We start from the raw sequence: 16,945 nt of genomic DNA on the forward strand, positions 1-16,945 counted from the left end.
TTCTCCCAGCCTGGGGCAACCCCTTTTTATAAAGTGCATGTCCAGGAGTTACCAAAGGTAGGATGACAGAGAGAGATGAGCCCTGGGGTGGGCTGCAGGGAACCAGGAATGTGCAGGGGGCAGCAGCACCAGCTCCTGGTCTTTGGCCCACTGCCTGAGCCCTTGGAGTCTGCCTTGGTTCAGCGTCCAAACAAGATGGGTCAAGCCAGCAGCATAGCGATGCCATGGCACAGAACTGCACCCATAGAGGCCCAATTCCCACTCAAAGAAGGCAATGAGCCAGGTTACAGTTGGTGTGACTCTGTTCGTGCCCCCAGTTCCCAGCAATCACCAGCACTTTCTGAAACCTGAGTGCGCTCGGGAACCATCCATCTCAAGACCAGCCATCTAAAGGACCACTTTTCAAGTTGGGAAACCAAGGCCCAGAGACATAAGCAACTTAAGAGTCTCAAAGTGAGTTTAGGGCAGAGTCCATTCTCAAATGCAGGACTTGGGGGTTCCAGTTGAGTGCACTTTCTTCCATGACATGCTGGGAGGCATGTTCTTTTCCCTTTCAAACAAAACACAATTTTCTAGAAACTGACTTTCAAACTATGTTCCTCAGAGCCATAACACCTGGACAAAGTGGCTGATCAGACAAGGGAACAAAACTCATCTCTGCTTCACTCAAGGACAGTCTGAGTTTGTCTTGAGTATCTGGTAATAGCATTAGCTAATATTTATTGAGCACTTACTGTCAGATACTGTGTAAAAGTTTTTATGTGCATTATCTCATTTAATACTCCCATGGAGTTTATGAGGGTACTGTTAGTTTAATTCCCATTTTCAGATGGGGGAAACTGAGGCGAGGATTAGAAAGATTAAATAACATGTTCTAAGCTATACAGTCAGAAAGAAGCAGAGCAGGGGTCAGATCCAGGCCATCTGACTCAAGGGGCCTCCAATGATCCTACAGTGTACTTCCAAAGGACAATTTCCTTTGGGGGGGGGGAAAGAGATCCACCAACGTGAAACTATGAGATTACTACAAGAAAACATAGAAAACTTGTCAAGACATTGATATAGGCTAAGACCTTTTGCTTGGGACTCCAAAAACAAAGGCAACTAAAGTAAAAGTAGACAAAGAGGATTATATGAAACTAAGACACTTCTGCCCAGCAAAGGAAACAACTAGCAGAGTTAAGACAAAACCTACAAAATGGAAAAAATATTTGCAAACTAGTCACGTGACAAGGGATTGAAGTCCAGAATATATAAGAAACTCAAAAAAATTAACACAAAACACCTGTAATCCTAGTGGCTTAGGAGGCCGAGGCAGGAAGATTGCAGATTCAAGGCCAGCCTCAGCAAATTAGTGAGGCTGTAAACAACCTAGTGAGATACCCTGTCTCAAAATAAAAAAATAAAAAAGGTCTGGGGATGTGGCTCAGTGGTTGAGCACCCCTGGCTTCAATCCCTGGTACAAAATAAATAAATAAATAAATAAATAAATAAATAAAAATAAATAAATAAGAATAAATGAATAGATAAAATTAACACAAAAAATAACACAACTATAAAATAGACTATAGATCTGAATAGACAGTTCTCAGAAAAAGACATACAAATAGCCAACAAGTATCTGAAGAATGCTCCATCTCACTGATCATTAGGAATATGTAAATCAAAATCATGATGAATGATCATCTCACCCCAGTTAGAAAAACTATGTAGCCAAAAAAACCAAAAAATAACAATGCTGATAAGACTGCAGAGAAAGGGGAATCCTCCTACAGTCTTGGTGGGAATCTAATTAGTATCAACACTACGGCAAACAATATGGAGAGAGTCTTCAGAAACAGAGATACCATATGATCTAGCAATCCCACATGTTCTCACTCATTTGTGGAAATTAAAGTTGATTTCATTGTAGAATGGAGTGGAAATGTGGTCATCAGAAGATAAGAAGGACAAGGAAACTTGGGGGATTAAAAAAAGTCGGATAAGGGAGACCATAGCACAAAGAGGAAGACATATTTCCAGTTTCTACTGTGTGGTAGGGTAACTATTCATTACAATCATCTACATTTCAAAATAACTGGAAGATTCTGAAAGTTCCCAACCAATAAAAATGATTCATGTTTGAGGAGACGAAAGTGCTTATTAGCCTAATATGATCATTACACATTGTATATAGCACTGTACTCTATGAAGATACACAATTATGTCTCAACTTTAAAAACAAATAATGGGACTCACTGCCTGTCTACAATTTTTTCTTCTTCTGTTTATTTTTTCCCCTGTTTGAAAGAGACTGCTCTGAGGTGCAGGAGACTACTCTGGCTTCTTTTCTAAATTCTTCACTTTGTGTCTTAGGTGGGGCAGTCAGCAAACAAACCAATCTTCTTCAGGGAGTGCAGGAGGGGTTGAGGGGCACTAGAGCTGTGACCCTCAGTGGCCTGCACATTGCCTGAGAGGTCTTATGCTAGGGCCACAGCACCGTGAGTGAGGCCCCTGCAGAGTCCAATAAGGGCTCTCCAGAACCCAAAGCAAAGGCTACTCTTCTCCTCCCCTGGTCCACTGCATCTGCTGATGTTTCATGCATAACAATTTTGCAAAACCCCACCCTTAGCACGTTGGTGACTGCTCTGGAGTCATACTAAGTTATCGACAAGCCCAAATCCAAACCTTAGCTTTGGGACAAACTCCTTTCCACTAACCAATTCCTGCAACTTTTACTTGTCCCTGATCTTTCCTACTTTGACCCCCAAAATGCCAGCTATGCACAAGGCTGCTGAGGCAAAGGCTATATATAAATGCCTGGGCCTTGACATATCTATTTCCGGAGGCTTCAATTCCCTCCTTAAAGGTCCCACTCAACTTCCCAAGCTTGTCTGGAACCTGAGTGGCTACAGGCCTTTAGATAGGGCCTAAAAAGGAAATGCTAGCTACATATCCTCTGACCTAAGAAACAAGTCAATGGGACATCTGGGACAGCAGTTCCCAATGTCTGCTCTAACAGTACTGCCTGGCTGTCCTAAATAAGTCCAGATAGCAGCTGAATCATTGCACAACCATACAACACAACACAGTCCTGAGAAGGGCTAATAAAGGAAGATATTTAATGGTAAGAAAAGAGGTTCATGACTATCAAGAGGAAATACAATAGTGCATTTCACTTTTATATTTTCATTGTGCTTATATTAATGCATATGCAAATAGAATATGTGCTTTATAAATTTTAAATAGGATATTATTTATTAATTGTGTTCTGTCTTCTTTTTCCACATAAAATAACGTGAACCTTTCTGCTCTCACACTCAGATGTGTGTGTGTGTGTGTGTGTGTGTGTGTGTGTATTTTCTTAGTGTTAAATGACCAGTGATTTTGTTCTTTCCTACTCCCATATTTTTGGGTGGAAACTGTTGATTTTGCATGCCTGAAAACTATTTCTCCTTTGAGGAATAATTCATCCACCCACCAGTTGTGCAGGGCCATCATATTGTTCTCATCCCTCAAAATACTGCACTATGACTCAGGCTAGCAGAGGAAGTACTCCCTCCCCTGTGCACAGAGAGTAGCTCAAAGGAGAGTTCATGGTCCAATCTGACCCCGAGTCTCCTCCCAAACTGAATATCTGAGCATGGCACAGAGAGGGCTTCATTCTTCCTCTGAGATTTCAGCTGAAAAGATCATAATAAGCTGAGAATTATTGGGAGACATACATATATAGAAGTCATGGCTTAGGATGAAGGCGAGACACAGCAGAAAGTAGGGCCAGGAAGTAGAGAGAGAGCCCTAGTGACAATATGGATCTGGCCATTTCTGATCTCTAAAATTTCCAGTATGTGACCTAATACATCCCCTCTATGAAACTGGATTTCTGTAATGAGCCCAACACATGTTACAAGTTTTCTTTAAAAAAAAATACACCCTGATATGTATAGTCTCTTTATAAATAATAAGTAAACTCAATCCATTCTTCATGTTTTATCAGTGTAGTACTCAAAACTCTCTTCTCTGCTTATAGCTCCAATTTTGTACACCATATTACCATATATACTTATCCCTCAGTATTCAGAGAGGATTGGTTCCAGGACTCCTAGGGGATACTAAAAAATCCATGAATGCTCAAGTCCTTTATATAAAATAACATGGTACTTTCATATAACCTATGCAAATCCTTCCACATACTTTAAATCACCTCTAGATTACATCTGATCTCTAACATAATACAAATACTTTATAGATAGTATACTGTAGTATTTAGGGAATAAAGACAAGGAAAGTCTGTACATATGCAATTCTTTTCTAATATTGTCCCTTTGGAATTCAGAATGCCTCACCCCACCCTATTCACTCATCCCCAGCAGGTGGGCATTGAGGTGACATTTCTATGCAGTGGGAAATCAGCTGCCCCACAGCATCCTCATTCATTAAGTTCATTAGAGGACAACTGTCTAGAACTTGAGTCTGTGCTCCTGTACAGAAGGATCAAGGCCAGAGTCATTGAATGTTAGAGTGCAGAGAAACGTCAGCCTTTGCCCAGTACAAGTAGTTTTCAAACTGGTTCTACAAGAGTCTGGGGCTGCCCGTGGAAACTACAGCAGCAATCCCAAAGCCTGGTGAGAAGCCAACAGGTAAACTGAAGGGACTATGCCTGTTTCCACCAGAGCAGTCCCCGTTTAATTCATTTAAATATAGAAATTGCAAAAGTCATCCAATATTCTTTAAAAATTAAATTTCTGTCCCCTTATTTTATCCAAGGAGATACATTTGACCCTCCAGCCTCCCAAGTTTTTGGAAGGCCCATTACAGTAATCTACAATGATGATCCATGTACCTCAGACATCAAAATCATCAGGAAGTTTAAATCATCAGGAAGCGTGTTTCAAATGCTAACTCCTGGGTTTCATCCCAGTTGCACTGAAATCCGTCACCTGATATTGGGAGCCTAGGATTTGCTTTTCACCAGGCTGGCACTTAAATTTAGGCAGCTCAACTATAGAGTCCTCAAGTTCTAGAGAAACCAAGCCCCTTGCCATTCTCATCTGGAAATGCTATCCATCCTGCCAACTCCCTGCCTTGCTAACCCCTACCCTCCTGGGGAGCAGTAATTGAATGCTGCATGTTGAGCATAATCCTAGAAAATCCTCTGTCTTGCTCAAGCCCCAACAGCTCAGAGTAATTAGATCTTGACTGGGGAGAGGCACAAAGGAATCAGTCATAGGATTTGAGGCTTCCTAGGTCCATGCAATGAGGAGACCAGGATCAGCAAAGAATAGTGTAGCCACCAATTCCAAGTGAGGGCCATCATGGGGAACCACAATAAACAAGGAACATTCCCAGTTCATTTCAGTGTCTCTCACCCCCCCTGTCCTCAATCTGATGTCCGGTTTCCAAAGGACATACACATGCTGCAGACAGGTAAGTGGTGATAGATCAAAAGCCTCTTTTTGTTTGAACTGGCTGAATGATTAAAGCAACTTAATTTAAAAACAAAGAGCCTTTCCTGATCTTTCTCCAGATCTCAAGTCAGAATCAATAGGAGTGGAATCCTGAGATCTATATTTTTCTAAAGAGCTCCATTGATTTTTTTAGGTAGACAGTCCATATAAATAAAATTTGGGAAACCCCAGACCTATACATATTTGAAGTTTCCTGAATATCACTTAAGAAAAAAAGATTAGAAGAGGGATTCCAAAAAGGATCTAAAAATTAAAAAGAAGACTTAGAAGGAATAAAATAATTATAAAATTGCAATTTTGCAACCTCTAATTAAAAGATGGATCTAGACTAGATGATCAGTCAATGCCACACTCATTAGGTGAACTGTTGATGGAGAACTTGGTCATGGTGGGACCAGACTATGTCATGGAAATTAGAAAACCTGACATTACATGTCCAGGATATAGTACAAACAGAAATATAATACTCACCAAACCTACAGTTAGCTAGCCAGACACATTGAGGCAGAATATAATCATACTCTTGACTTATTACCAGCTTATAGGAATAGTGGGAATAAAAAAAAAAAACAACTTAGCACTGGAAGAAGTAATCAACTAAATCCATATGCATAATAATGGGTAATTAATTAATTTAGACCCAGTGTATCTAACAAATCAATGGAATTAAAAGGTGGGTGGAAGGGGATAATATTAGAAAATAATAGACTTAAGAGATAATTATGAAATGCTATGTGTGAACCTGATTTAAATCGTGATTTCAATCAGTCACCTATTAAAAGGTTCTGAGTCAATATGGGAAATTCAAATAGTGGTAGATAATATTAAGGGCAATTGTAAATGTTACTAGGCACCGTGATTTTTTTGGAGGGGCAGGTACTAGAGATTGAACTCAGAAGGCACTCGCCCACTAAGCCACATCCCCAGCCCTCTTTAGAATTTTGTTTAGAGACAGGGTCTCTCTGAGTTTCTTAAATCCTCACTAAATTGTTGAGTCTGTCTTTGAACTCACAATTCTCTGTCTCAGCCTCCCGAGCTGCTGGGATTACAGGCATGTGCCACCACACCGGGTGGCACAGTGATTTTTAAGTCCTTATCAACTACAGATAGATGTGAAGTGTTTAAATGTACATGATATAATTTGGGCATTTACTTTAAAGACGCCAATTTAAAAAAAAAAAAAAAAAAACTCTTTTTGGACCAGTAAAAACATGATTAGAACAATGTTGATACCTACCAAGACTGGGTAGAGGTCTCTGCTTTTTTGGTACTTTTAAACATCTGCAATATAAGTTTTTAAAATTTCTTTTCAATCACACCTGCCTAGGAGAAAATGAATCCATTATTGGTGAGTGGGCTATATGAGTGAAAGATGAACAAATTAAAAACATAAATGATTAAAAAATGGGAGACTGAGCTTCAACTCAGCACTATCTGACACAAACTTGAAAACATTTCGTTTAGACCTTCAATCTTATTGTACTTCAGGCCTTATATTAAGTTCTATGAGGTGAAAAAATACCATGGGGAGATTAGAGACCAGGAAAAGGGTCAAAATAAAAGCAAAATATAATGCACACAATAAAAATTAAGAAAACATAAAAATTAGAATGTGGTTATATATAAAAGCTTCTGCATAGCAAAGGAAATAAGAGGAAAGCCTACAAGAATAGGAGTAAATCTTTGCCAGCTGCTCCTCCAACAGGGGATTAATATTCAGAATAAATATAGAACTCAAAAAACTTAATGCCAAAAAAAGAATAATCCAGTCAATATATAGACAAATGAACTAAATAGGCATTTTTCAAAAAAATATATAAATGGCCAACAAATATATGAAAAAAAAATGTTCAACGTCCCTAGGGAAATGCAAACCAAAACTATACTGAGATTTCGTTTCACTCCAGTTAGAATTGCAATCATTCAGAATATAAATAATAAATGCTGGGATGAGGGTGCGGGGAGTACACTCATACATTGTTGGTGGGACTGCAAATTAGTACAACCACTTTGGAGAGCAGTATGGAGATTTCTAAAATGACTAGGAATGGAACCACCATATGATCCAGCTATCACACTCCTGGGTACTTATTCTAAAAAACTAAAATCAGCACACTATAGTGATACAGGAACATCAGTGCTTATAGTAGTGTAGTTCACAAATAGCCAAGTTATAGGACCAGCCTAGTTATCCCTTAACGGATGAAGGTATAAAGAAAATGTGAAACTATATATATGCATATATGCATATACATCTATACACACTATATATATAATTATGTATATTATATATGTACATATATAATATGTATATATGTGATTTTTATATATTACACACAATGGAGTTTGTATATATTATATACATATATAACACACAATGGATATACACACAGCCAAGGAAGAATGAAATAAAGAAGAATGAAAATTATAAAGAAGAATGAAATTATAATCATTTGCCAGTCAATGGATGAACCTTGAGAACCTCATGCCAAGTGGACTACACCAGATTCAGGAAGTTCAGGACCAAGTGTTTTCCCTCATATGAAAAATCTAGATAGAAGTAAGGAATTCTTCTAAAAGAAGAATGCATGAAAATCAGGAGAAAACTGGAGCAGAGGAAAGGGATTGAGGGAGAGGAAGAAGGAATAGGAAGGGGAAGAACTGCAGGATGCAATTGACCAAACTATGCTATGTGCATACACTGATATACATAAAAGTGGAATTCATTTTGATATAACTGTAATGCACCAATTAAAAAATGAAAAGAAACACCAACAGAGTTGAGGAAGGGGGTCATGGGGATGGTAGGAGAGGCGGGAAGAGTAATACTGAGGATTGAAATGAAGCAAATTATGTTATGTGCATTGATGAATGTCAAAATCAACTTCACAATTATGTATAACTATATTGCTCTAATAAAGTAAATAAATATGGTTATATAATATATTCAATTAAAATATGCATTGAACACACACAGAACTGATTTCCCTCAGTACTTAACTCCATTCTAGGAACTATGCCCTTAGTATTATTAGTAATTCTCACAGCATCCTCCCAGGTAGCTGTTCTTATCATCTCCATGTATAAAGAAATTGAGTCTCAACAGAGTAAAGTAATTCATCGAAAGTGATGCAGTTTTTACCTGGGGGAGCCAGGCAGCCTAAGCCATTACATGGCAGTTGGAGAAAAAGCACCCGGGGCGGGGGATGGGGGGATGAAATAATTTTGTGCTTATTTCTTTGCAGGAGTAAGTGCAATGACAGAGAAAGTGGTATTCATGTTTTGAGCAACTGGAAAGTCTGGAAGGCCCAGCAAGGGTAGCTCAACATTCACAAATCAGTAAATATAATTCACCACATAAACTGAATCAAGGATAAAAATCCCATGATTGTCCAATAGATGCAGAAAAAGCCTTCACCAAAAGTCAACACCCCTTAACATAAAAGCCCTGAAGAAACAAAGGATAGAAGGAACCTACCTCAAATTCATAAAGGCTCTATATCACAAACCAAAGCCAATGTCATACTGAGTGGGACAAAACTGAAACCATTTCCTCCCAAATCAAGAAGACCACAAGGAAATCCACTCTCACCATTCCTGTTCAGCATAGTACTTGAAATTTTAGTCAGCACAATTAGGCAAGAGAAAGAAAGAAAAGGGATACAAATAAGGAAGGAAGAAGTGAAGTTATCCCTATTTACAGATGATATGATCCTGTATTCAGGAGAACAGAAGGTTCCACCAGGAGACTTCTGGAGCTGATAGACAAATTTAGCCATGGAGCAAAATGCAAAATTGATTTTGTATATAAAAGTCAATTCTTTTTCTATACACCAATAATGAATCCACTGAGAAAGAAATCATGAAAACAATTTCATTTACGATAGCATCAAAAAATAAAATAACTTGGGCTGGAGTTGTAGCTCAGTGGTAGAGCGCTTGCCTTGCATGCATGAGGACCTGGGTTCGATCCTCAGCACCACATAAAAATAAATAAATAAATAAATAAATAAAAATAAAGATGTTGTGTCCACCTACAATAAAAACAAAAATAAAAAAATAAAATACCTAGGAATAAAACTAAGGGGATGAAAGACCTCTATAATGAAAATTAAAGAACACTGAAGAAAATAGAGGATACTAAAAGTTAGAATGATCCACCTCCATGTTCATGGATAGTCAGAATTAATAATGTTTAAATGGTCTTATTACCAAAAGCAATATAGTTGATGCAATCTCTATCAAAATACCAAAGATATTATTCATAGAACTAAAAAAAAAAACCCTAAAATTCATATGAAAGAACAAAAGACCCAAAATAGCCAAAGCAATCCTGAGCAAAAAGAACACTCTTGGAACACAATTCCAATTTCAAATTATACTACAAGCCATAATAACAAAAACAGTGCGGCACCCACACAAAAATAGAAACATAGACTAATTGGATAGCATTGAAAACAGAGATGGACCTCACAGACATAGTCATCCATTTCTTGACAAAAGTGCCAAAAACATACATTGAAGAAAAGAGTCTCTAACAGGTGATGCTGGAGAAACTGGATATTCATATGTAGAAGAATGAAACTAGATCCCTAGCTCTCACCCTGCACAAAGGTCAACTCAAAGTGGATCCAAAACCTAAGACTAGAAACTTGCCTGGCAGGGTGACACAAGCTTTTAATCCCAGCGGCTTGGGAGGCTGAGGCGGGAGGGTGGCGAGTTTAAAGCCAGCCACAGCAATGGTGAGGCACTATGCAACTCAATGAGACTCTGTCTCTAAATAAAATACAAAATAGGGCTGGGGTTGTGGCTCAGTGGCCGAGTGTCCCTGAGTTCAATCCCTGCTACAAAAAAAAAAAAAAAAAAAAAAAAAAAGAAAGAAAGAAAAGAAAAAGACCAGAAACTTTACAACTTTTAGGAAAAATAAGTGGGGGGGGGGCGGTGAACACTTCAACAGATACACACAGACCAAGAGATCTAGGGCACATTTATGATATGCTGGTACCAGTTTTCAGTTATCTTTAAAATAGTAGGGAATCTGGAAACATGTAGGAAAGTTCAAGGCTCTGATTGCAACCCATAGAAGTCCTCCCTTGATGGTATTGCCTGTTCTTCAAATTCCAGCTCAACTTCACCAGAATAGCCAAATCTTTCATGGTTGAGGCCTTGGGGTCAAACAGGCATGAGAATCCATCTGAGCCCTGACACTTATCAGCTGGTGGCTTTTGGGGGAGTTCTTGGATTCTCTGTGCCTCAGACCCATCTGCAAAGTGGGATGATGACATTTCCTCCTTCACAGAGGAATCCTGGCTTCTATGTTATGTAGCTGATGAATAAGTATTAGTTGCTATGGATAAGATTGTTTCCATCCTCCAGATCTCTTGAGTTCAATGACCAATGAACTGCAACCATGATAAAGCAACTCCTGGCATGCAGAAGGCAGACATTAAATGTGTAATGTATGAATCAATACAGTTTCTGGTGATTTCCATCCCATATGCTTACAAATCCTCAACTAGAACATCAGCATGACGGGAATTTGTCTTTCAATTCTGCATCCCACATAGCATGCAGCATGAGATTGGCAACTCATTCAACAAATGCCTGCTGAAATATCTGAATGAATAGCCAAGTGTTGGCTATGTTTATAGGACAGAATGACTAGCACCCCAGGCATGTCTGCACCCCAGCAAAGACGGAGAGCAAAGAAACGCTGCAAAATCTAGCAGGTCCAGTGGAGGTAATTCAAGCCCCCAGGGACCACAAGCAATTTTCCCTGGCTTTCTGCAATACCCACCTTGGCTCTCCACGCTGCCTGGCCAGGGAGTGGACACATCCTCACCATGATTTGTGACACCTCAGTTGGGACAGAGGGAATGCAGCAGTAGTGACAGTATCTACACAGGGACGCATGCAGCAGGCTAGTCTGCCTGCCGGAGAGACACAGGCTGGCCAAGGAACCCAGAGCTTGGCTCCCCTGGGCACGGCATGCTGCCGCCGCCACTGACCACAGTAATTCATCATGTTTAAAAACTCACCCTCGGGAGGAGCCCTGAAAGAGGCAAGGAAGCCAGCATCACGATTCTCAGGGAAATTCAGGACTGTGTGGGGTTTTTTTTTTTTTGTTGTATTTTTTTTATCTTTTACATCAAGCCTAAAAGGAGAGTAAGCAACATCCAATCCACAGGATGTTGTAAACATGAACATAATCCAACAAGGAGTTCTCATTCTGGAGTAAAAAGTAAAAACAATCTAAGAAAAATCGACCTCTCCTATTAAAAAAAAAATAAGACATTTTTGTCTATGAAGCATCATCTCCTTACATCCCCAAATCTACCCTACTGTTTTACACACCGTTCTCTGTGGGAGAATGAGACCCAGGTAGCCTAATCCAGCCATTGTGAGACCTTGGATAAGTTACTTCTGCTTTCTTGACCTCAGTTTCCTCATTTCTCAGAAGGCTGAGCAAGATTGGGGTGCACAAATTTAAGTGTTATTGGGGTGACCTGAGGAAGCAGTTTACCTAATGGGTGAACAGAGGGCAACGGTGCTCAGCTGCTCCTACTGTCACCTGACTTAAAACAAGCTCTCACAAATCTACGTGCCTGTGACCCATTCCAAAGAGCTACTCAGGACTTTCCCAGTTCTATAAAGTTCTATAAAATTCTTGTTTCAATGACACCAACAAAATTTTCTCCCATGATGCCGTCTCCTTGGCCCTATGCCAGAGTTGGCTACCAGATCAATTCACAGGAGGCAGCTCGAGAGCGGCCCAAGAGATTTCCTTCTCCCAGAGCGAGGTGAGAGTAGGAAAGAAGATGGGAAGGAAGCAAGAAAGAAACCTCTTCATTTAAATGGACACACCCATGAGTGAGGAAACTGCGATTCAAGATGTTAAATAATTAGCTCAAAGTCCTTCCACCAGTGAAGAGGAAAGCCAGGACTCAAATCTCAGTTTACCCAAACCCAAAGCTCTGGATCTCCTCCTCTTCCACCTCCCCCCCCCCCACAAACATGAAAGGGGAAAGTTCTGCCTTCACTGAGAAAAACAAAAAGGAACCTGTCTGTCATTCTGGAGCTGCTATCACTAAATGACACAAACAAGGTCAGTTCTGGAGTCTGGGAAGTTCAAGTTCAAGGCAGCAGCAGATTCCACATGTAGAGACAGACACTTCTGTGCTTCAAAAATGGTACCTTCGCACTGTGCCCTCACATGCGGAACAGGCTCACAGGCTCTCTTCAACCCTTTTTGTAAAGCCACTAATCCCATGTCCCAAAGCACCCCCACCAAAGGGGCACATTGGGGATTAAGGTTCAACATAAGAACTTTGGGAAGACACATTCAGGCCACAGCAGTATGCCTTAAATATGTGTGTGGGCTCCACAAAAAAGTGATGCCCTTGATAAGTCAGCATTTCAGAGTTTGATTTTTTTCTCTAGGGCATCCTACTCATTGTCCAAAATCAACCTTTCCATCTAGGGCATTTGTTTGCAAGCTTCCCTTTGCCTAGAATTTCCTTCTAGCCAGGTTTCAAATCAGGTAAAGCCTCCTTCCTTCAGGAAGTCTTGCTTAACTCATCCCTCTCTCTCCCCATGTGACATTCCCTCCCAGCAGTCTGCAGCCCATTCCAACAGTAATAGCAAATATGAGGACCAACAGTGGAATTGTTCTAGCTGCACATCAGGCCCTGTTCCCAATGCTTAATTTGCATACAATTTATTCCTCACAAGGACTGTAAGGTGAGTACCATCACTCTCCCACTCTGATAGTAAGGTTAGATAGCCTGTCCCCAAAGCTCAGAAACAACAGGGACATTATCCAGACACAGGAAGTCTGTCCCAGCCATATTCTTTATCCCTAACCACCCCTTTGTTCCTTTACAAACAGTCTCAATTTTCATTTCAGGTGCAGACTCCTAACAACCCTCAAATGCAAAAAGAAAGGAAATCTTCTAAGAGAGCAGTGAACTTGTAAGTCAGGAAACATACCAAAGCAATGCACCCAGGAAATAATCATTCCAGGATTCTGGCCAGTCAACCACCACCAGAATATTTCTCAGAGGTGGTGTAGCTACTACCAAAGAACTGTGTTTATGCCGCCCCATCCCCACCCCCAGGGACCAAGAAAAGCCCAAGAGTGGCTAGGAAATTGACGCCAATAATGGGAATCTGGGAAAGAGGTGTTGGCAAACCCCAGCAGAGTGAACGCTGACAACCCCTTTACTCCAGTGGAAGGCAGGAAGCTACTGTGCTCAGCCCAAGGCTGCACAGGTAAGCATCCAATGAAGGACAGAGGTTCAGTGGGTTTCTCTTCTCAGGGACTGCAACATCTAAAGGGCTACTACTGTCATCCCCTTCTTGGGGAGAATAAAGCCTTGGCCAAGATAGCAAGAGTAAATTATCACAAAGAACCAAATCCAGGTATTCTCTTCACCTCTTTTCCTCAGAAATGTCCTCTGCTGTACCTGGCTACCCACTGACAGGGAATCATTGCTCCTTGGACAGGCAGCCTGGGAAACCACAGTCAACTGGCTTCTGCCCCAGCATGTCCTCAGGCCCTGCAGACAAACACCACAGGCAGAAAGGGTGGGTGCCACCACTTGCAGAGTCTTAATGAGAGGGCTGTAATTTCTTGGTGTCTTGGCCAAGCTGTTTGTCTATCCCAGAAAGCATGCATCTTTGGACTGCCCTAACATATAGGCCTTTGGCCCTGTATGGCCTAAATAAATCACCTCAGAATCCTCTCATCTGCTCTTTAATGAATAGCTTTCTTGGTCCAGGAAATACTTTTTAAATCATGGAGTCAAAAAAAAAAGAATGGAACAAATCCTATAGGGTTTACAGATATGAAAGGAAAACCGTCACGTCTCGCTTTGACTTTCTACAAAATAAGACAAAGGCCTAGTCTCTTGGGGTCCCTTCCTATGAAAGCTAAATATGTTCATGTCACTCCAAGGGTCTTAGGTTAGATGTCCATGGAGGGTAAAGAGGTCCCCATGGAAAGGAAAGAAAAGGGTGATTTCTGCTTCAGTGAAAGCCCATTGATAATTAACATCCTTCCTCAATGGACCAGGTTGCCTCCACAGGAAAATGAATCAAATGGAAGCTCAATCTGTTGGGGACCCTGTAAGATTATATGTGGATAGAACATTAAATAGAGGCCTAAGAGTTCCTTCCAAATCTCCAGTTCTATTCCCACAATTCTTAGGGGGCAGCAACATAAATAGCATAGGCTTTAGGATCAGGATAGTCTAGGTCAGTCCTGGATTTGCTCTTTTGAGGCTCTGTGACCTTGTAGGAGGTGTTCCTGGTCTGCATTCAGGACTGACCTCCCCGCACTTCTTTATGTTATTGTGGAGAGCAAATAACAATGAGAGGAGAGATACCTTGCACCTGAAAGTGCTCAGTGAATAATAGTTCCCTCCCTTCCAATAAGGGAGCATCCAGAATTCCAAGGTCTTCTGATACCAAGACCCCAAAAAGGAAAAGATGTTTGTGATCACAAGAGAAACAGGGCAAAGACGACACTGATGTGCAAACCCAGGCTGCCTCTCAAGAACACTGAGTCCACCTTCTCCCCAGCCTTTGCCATAATGCCCATGTTTTTATGTTTAAACTTGCAAATTAGCAGTCTTCTGTAGATTTTTCTCCCCCTTTTTCTTCACGTGACTTAAGCCAAGTTGTTGCTTGAGCCAAAAAAAAAAAAAAAAAAAAAAAAAACACCACCAAGCTGGAGTCTGCACCCTTCCCTCCAGAAGACAACTTATGTTGGTTTTCACAGTGAGTGAATTGGGGCAGGAGAGAGCTTTCACTAGAATAAAATGTTCTGGGCTGAAGAGGTGACTTCAAGCAGATTCGCTTTGTTTGCAGAGAGAGGTTCCCAGGCCCTTGGATTTACCTGCGCCTCCTCAAGACTGCTGCTCAACTCCAGGATCTCCAGTTTGGCTTGTGGGGGGCCTCCTAAGACTTGGAGCAGAGGCAGCTCCAGACAGATAGAAGGGCACTGACCATTGGCAACTTGGCTCTGATCTCTTCCCACCCCCTTGCAAACAGGGCTGTTAGCAGAGACAGGAAGAAATAAACCCTCCTGTTTCTTTTCAGGTGTGAGACAGCTTTTAGAAGAATTTTCTTAAGATATGATGCTCAAGAGAGAAGGCTATGTCCACTGGTTTGGCATTTTCCCATTCAGGTAACACTGACCCGACTTGGGACAGGAGATGATGTCAGGCAAGACTCAGATGCAACAGGAAAGCATGTGGAGTCATGTAGTAAGGAAGTTATTTCTTCAAATTCTTCTCATTATGAAGAAGAAAGAAGTCTGAGCATGGTACTACTGTGTCTTTAACTCTGTTCCACCATTTCCTAATCATGCTTCTTAGCTTAAAAAAAAAGAACAGCCCAGACTCGGGTGTGTTAGCAGGCAACAGCACCTGCTAGAATCTAATTACTTTTTCGGTTATTGTTATACCTGTTTTCACATCAGCTATTTTTTAAAGAAAGTAATAATGGCTTCACATTTATCATAGTGTTATAAAGATTTCTTTTACAAAAAAAATGCATGTTTTGAAAAGTGGGCTGATATTAAGAAAAATATTAAGTAAATCATATTATAGTTGGTTCACAGATATTGCAACAATCATAAAGATAAAATAGGAGAGACTAAATTTGGAAAATGGATTAATTGGAAAGAAATGCATGGCATGTACATTTTTCCTCCGTCTTTCTCAAATTAAATAATATATCTTGTTGCCTTGTTTTTCCAATTAAAATGAAGGCTCCGTCTCTCCCACTTCCTTTTTCCTTCTTTTTCCAAAGCTTCCTTAGCAGCAGAGGAACTTGTGTCTGCTGAGCATTATCTCATGTTCCTTCCCATGAGATTCTAGGGAAATGCCTGGAGCCGTACCTAGGCTCATTATACTCATTAATTCATTTAATTGATATTTATTAAATGAATATTTAATAAATATTAAATCTATCATAGCACCCTGTGCTGGGTGCTGTGATAGAGCAGTGAACAGGTAAGATAAGTTCTCTGCCTTCCTCCAGCTGGATCTAGTTGGGGCGAGAGGATTAGACTGGCAACTGCACTGTAGTGTCACAAGTGCTGAACGAAGTGGGGGGGGCACGTGACACTTGGAGCAGAACCAAGAGGTCCCCAACCAAGAGTGGCGATGTAATGCATGGTGATACCCACGAGCCCTAGTAGAGCCACACACAGGGACCAATCTCAACACCATCACTCTCTTGCTGGGAGTTTTGGCTGAGTGATTTCAACCCTCACCTCAGTTTCCTAATTAAACGCAGACAACTTGATCTCGCTCTTAATATTACTCAAAGGAGTAAATGAGACAATGAGCATAAAATGTGTTTGTTGGGGGGCTGGGGCTATAGCTCAGGGGTAGAGTACCTACCTCACAGAACCATGTGAGGCACTGGGTTCAATCCTCAGCACCACATTAAAAAAAAAGTAAATAAAGATATTGTGTCCATCTACAACT

This window comes from Spermophilus citellus (assembly GCF_964194105.1).
Source record: "Spermophilus citellus genome assembly, chromosome: 1".
Taxonomy (NCBI): Eukaryota; Metazoa; Chordata; class Mammalia; order Rodentia; family Sciuridae; genus Spermophilus; species Spermophilus citellus.